The sequence below is a fragment of the Aegilops tauschii genome, chromosome 1 (genome assembly GCF_002575655.3).
Source record: "Aegilops tauschii subsp. strangulata cultivar AL8/78 chromosome 1, Aet v6.0, whole genome shotgun sequence".
Classification (NCBI taxonomy): domain Eukaryota; kingdom Viridiplantae; phylum Streptophyta; class Magnoliopsida; order Poales; family Poaceae; genus Aegilops; species Aegilops tauschii.
The window spans coordinates 453,745,994-453,751,993 of NC_053035.3; positions in this window are offsets into that span (position 1 = coordinate 453,745,994).

Below are 6,000 nucleotides of genomic sequence, written 5' to 3' on the forward strand. Positions count from 1 at the left end.
GTCTAACATACTTCCTATGCATAGGCATCTTATAGGCAAAAAAAATTATCATAGCAAGCAAAAACTAGCATATGCAAGGTAGCGGAAAGAAACAATAGCAATCTCAACATAACGAGAGCTAATTTATTATCATGAAAATTTCTACAACCATATTTTCCTCTCTCATAATAATTACATGTGGGATCATAAGTAAATTCAACAAAATAGCTATCACATAAAATATTTTCAACACGATCCACATGCATGCAAAGTTGACACTCTTCCAAAACAGTGGGATTAACATTAACTAAAGTCATGACCTCTCCAAACCCACTTTTATCAAAAAATTCATGATATTGAACATTCCCCGAATATGTGGGATCTAAAGTTGACACTCTTCCAAACCCACTTTCAATATTATTGCAAACACTATTATCAATCTCATATCCATCATGGGGCTTTAATAGATTTTCAAGATCACAAGAAGAATCACCCCAATCATGATCATTGCAACAAGTAGTAGACATAGCAAAACTAGCATCCCCAAGCTTATGGTTTTGCATATTATTAGCACAATTGACATCAAGAGAATTTATAGTAAAATCATTGCAATCATGCTTTTTATTCAAGGAGCTATCGTGAATCTCTTCATAAATTTCTTCATCACAATTTTCAGATTCACGAATTTCAAGCAAAACTTCACAAAGATAATCTAGTGCACAAAACTCACTAGCAATTGGTTCAACATCATTGGATCTCTTAAAAAGGTTAGCAAGCGGATGAGGATCCATAGATCTTAGGTTCTCTATTTAGCAATAAATAAACAACTATTCCAACCAAACAAGCAAACGAGCCAAGTAAGACATCAAAGCAAACGAAAAAAGACGAACAGAAGAAGGCGAATAAAACAGCAAAGGTGAAGTGGGGGAGAGGAAAACGAGAGGCAAATGGCAAATAATGTAATGAGACGATTAGAGTTTGTGATGGGTACTTGGTATGTCTTGACTTGTGCGTAGACTCCCCGGCAACGGCGCCAGAAATCCTTCTTGCTACCTCTTGAGCACACGTTGGTTTTCCCTTGAAGAGGAAAGGGTGATGCAGCAAAGTAGCGTAAGTATTTCCCTCAGTTTTTGAGAACCAAGGTATCAATCCAGTAGGAGACCACGCTCAAGTCCCACGCACCTACACAAACAAATAAGAACCTTGCAACCAACGCGATAAAGGGGTTGTCAATCCCTTCACAGCCACTTGCAAAAGTGAGATCTGATAGAGATGATAAGATAATATTTTTGGTATTTTTATGATAAAGACTAAAAGTAAAGAAAGAAAAATAAACGGTAATAGAAATTGCTAGTTGTTGGAAGATTAATATGATGGAAAATAGACCCGGGGCCATAGATTTCACTAGTGGCTTCTCTCAAGATAGCATAAATATTACGGTGGGTGAACAAATTACTGTCGAGCAATTGATAGAATTGAGCATAGTTATGAGAATATCTAGGCATGATCATGTATATAGGCATCACGTCCGTGACAAGTAGACCGACTCCTGCCTGCATCTACTACTATTACTCCACACATCGACCGATATCCAGCATGCATCTAGAGTATTAAGTTCATAAGAATAGAGTAACGCGTTAAGCAAGATGACATGATGTAGAGGGATAAACTCAAGCAATATGATATAAACCCCATCTTTTTATCCTCGATGGAAACAATACAATACGTGTCGTTTCCCTTACTGTCACTGGGATCGAGCACCACAAGATTGAACCCAAAGCTAAGCACTTCTCCCATTGCAAGAAAGATCAATCTAGTAGGCCAAACCAAACTGACAATTCGAAGAGACTTGCAAAGATAACCAATCATACATAAAAGAATTCAGAGGAGATTCAAATATTGTTCATAGATAATCTTGATCATAAACCCACAATTCATCGGATCTTAACAAACACACCGCAAAACAAGATTACATCGAATAGATCTCCAAGAGAATCGAGGAGAACTTTGTATTGAGATCCAAAGAGAGAGAAGAAGCCATCTAGCTAATAACTATGGACCCAAAGGTCTGAGGTAAACTACTCACACATCATCGAAGAGGCTATGGTGTTGATGTAGAAGCCCTCCGTGATCAATGCCCCCTCCGGCGGAGCGCCGGAAAAGGCCCCAAGATGGGATCTCACGGGTACAAAAGGTTGCGGCGGTGGAAATAGGGTTTCGGCTCCTCTTCTGGTGTTTCCAGGGTATATGAGTATATATAGGCGAAAGAAGTCGGTCAAGAGAGCTACAAGGGGCCCACGAGGGTGGGGGCGCGCCCAGGGGGCAGGCGCGCCTCCCTGCCTCGTGGCCTCCTCGTTGATTGCTTGACGTTCACTCCAAGTCCTCTAGATCACGTTTGTTCCGAAAATCACGTTCCCGAAAGTTTCATTCCGTTTGGACTCTGCTACCTCTTGAGCACTGCGTTGGTTTTCCCTTGAAGAGGAAAGGGTGATGCAGTAAAGTAGTGTAAGTATTTCCCTCAGTTTTTGAGAACCAAGATATCAATCACGTAGGAGGCCACGCACGAGTCCCTCGCACCTACACAAACAAATAAATCCTCACAACCAACGCAATAAAGGGGTTGTCAATCCCTTCACGGTCACTTACAAGAGTGAGATCTGGCAGATATGATAAGATAATATTTTTGGTATTTTTATGATAAAGATGCAAAGTAAAATAAAAGGCAATAAAAATAACTAAGTGTTGGAAGATTAATATGATGGAAAATAGACCCGGGGGCCATAGGTTTCACTAGTGGCTTCTCTCGAGAGCTTAAGTATTACGGTGGGTGAACAAATTACTGTTGAGCAATTGACAGAATTGAGCATGTTATGAGAATATCTAGGTATGATCATGTATATAGGCATCACGTCCGAGACAAGTAGACCGACTCCTGCCTGCATTTACTACTATTACTCCACACATTGAGCGCTATCCAGCATGCATCTAGAGTATTAAGTTCATAAGAACAGAGTAACGCTTTAGGCAAGATGACATGATGTAGAGGGATAAACTCATGCAATATGATGTAAACCCCATCTTGTTATCCTCGATGGCAACAATACAATACGTGCCTTGCTGCCCCTGCTGTCACTCGGAAAGGACACCGCAAGATTGAACCCAAAGCTAGGCACTTCTCACATTGCAAGAAAGATCAATCTAGTAGGCCAAACCAAACTGATAATTTGAAGAGACTTGCAAAGATAACCAATCATACATAAAAGAATTAAGAGAAGATTCAAATATTGTTCATAGATAAACTTGATCATAAACCCACAATTCATCGGTCTCAACAAACACACCGCAAAAGAAGATTACATCGAATAGATCTACACAAGAGAGGGGGAGAACATTGTATTGAGATCCAAAAAGAGAGAAGAAGCCATCTAGCTAATAACTATGGACCCGAAGGTCTGAGGTAAACTACCCGCACATCATCGGAGAGGCTATGGTGTTGATGTAGAAGCCCTCCGTGATCCATGCCCCCTCCGGCGGAGCTCCGAAAAAGGCCCCAAGATGGGATCTCACGGGTACAGAAGGTTGCGGCAGTGGAATTAGGTTTTTGGCTCCGTATCTGGTAGTTTGGGGGTACGTAGGTATATATAGGAGGAAGAAGTACGTCGGTGGAGCAACGTGGGGCCCACGAGGGTGGAGGGCGCGCCCCCTACCTCGTGCCTTCCTGGTTGATGTCTTGACGTAGGGTCCAAGTCCTCTGGATCACGTTCGTTCCGAAAATCACGTTCCCAAAGGTTTCATTCCGTTTGATATTCTTTTTCTGCGAAACTCTGAAATAGGCAAAAAACAGCAATTCTGGGCTGGGCCTCCGATTAATAGGTTAGTCCCAAAAATAATATAAAAGTGTGTAATAAAGCCCAATAATGTCCAAAACAGAATATAATATAGCATGGAACAATAAAAAATTATAGATACGTTGGAGACGTATCAAGCATTCCCAAGCTTAATTCCTGCTTGTCCTCGAGTAGGTAAATGATAAAAACGGAATTTTTGATGTGGAATGCTACTTAGCATAATTTCAAGGTAATTCTTCTTATTGTGGCACGAATGTTCAGTTTTAATATGATTCAGGATAAGAGTTTAATGTTGACATAAAAACAATAATACTTCAAGCATGCTAACCAAGAAATTATGTCTTATCAAAATAACATAGCCAAAGCAAGTTATTCCTACAAAATTATATAGTCTGGCTATGCTCCATCTTCCCCACACAAAATATTCATATCATGTACAACCCTGGTTTTAGCCAAGCAATTGGTTCATACTTTTTAACGCGCTTCAGCCTTTTCAATTCTTACGCAATACATGAGCGCAAGCCATGGATATAGCACTATGGTGGAATAAGGTATAATGGTAGTGGTTATGTGGGAAGACAAAAAAGGAGAAAGTCTCACATCAACGAGGCTAATCAACGGGCTATGGAGATGCCCATCAATTGATGTTAATGCAAGGAGTAGGGATTGCCATGCAACTGATGCACTAGAGCTATAAGTGTATGAAAAGCTCAAAAAGAAACTAAGTGGGTGTGCATCCAACTTGCTTGCTCACGAAGACCTCAAGCATTTTGAGGAAGCCCATCATTGGCATATACAAGCCAAGTTCTATAATGAAATTTCTCACTAGTATATGAAAGTGACAAAATAAGAGACTCTCTATTATGAAGATCACAGTGCTACTTTGAAGCACAAGTGTGGTAAAAGGATAGTAACATTGTCCCTTCTCTCTTTTTCTCTCATTTTTTTTATTTGGGCCTTTTCCTTTTTTTATGGCCTCTTTTTTTAGTCCGGAGTCTCATCCCGACTTGTGGGGGAATCATAGTCTCCATCATCCTTTCCTCACTTGGGACAATGCTCTAATAATTATGATCATCACACTTTTATTTACTTACAACTCATGAATTACAACTCAATACTTAGAACAAAATATGACTCTATGTGGATGCCTCCGGCGGTGTACCGGGATATGCAATGAATCAAGAGCGACATGTATGAAAAAATTATGAATGGTGGCTTTGCCACATATACAATGTCAACTACATGATCATGCAAAGCAATATGACAATGATGGAATGTGTCATGATAAACGAAACGATGGAAAGTTGCATGGCAATATATCTCGGAATGGCTATGGAAATGCCATAATAGGTAGGTATGGTGGTTGTTTTGAGGAAGATATAAGGAGGTTTATGTGTGATAGCGTATCATATCACGGGGTTTGGATGCACCGGCGAAGTTTGCCCCAACTCTCAAGGTGAGAAAGGGCAATGCACGGTACCGAAGAGGCTAGAAAATTGTGGAAAGGTAGGTGTGCGTATAATCCATGGACTCACATTAGTCATAAAGAACTCATATACTTATTGCAAGAATTTATTAGCCCTCGAAGCAAAGTACTACTACGCATGCTCCTAGGGGAAGGGTTGGTAGGAGTTAACCATCGCGCGATCCCGACCGCCACACAAAAGATGACAATCAATAAATACCTCATGCTCCGACTTCGTTACATAACGGTTCACCATACGTGCATGCTACAGGAATCACAAACTCCAACACAAGTATTTTTCAATTCCACAATTACTCAACTAGCACAACTATGATATTACCACCTTTATATCTCAAAACAATTATCTACTTGCAAATTTCTCATGATATTTAGTTAAAGCAAATTGCCATGCTATTTTATAGGACTCTCAAAAGGATATAAGTGAAGCATGAGAGAACAATAGTTTCTATAAAACAAATCTACCGCCGTGCTCTAAAAGATATAAGTGAAGTACTAGAGCAAAACTATATAACTCAAAAGATATAAGTGAAGCTTATAGAGTATTCTAACAATTTCCGAATCATGTGTGTCTCTCTTAAAAGGTGTGTACAGCAAGGATGATTGTGGTAAACTAAGAACAAAGACTCAAATAATACAAGACGCTCCAAACAAAACACATATCATGTGGTGAATAAAAATATAGCTCCA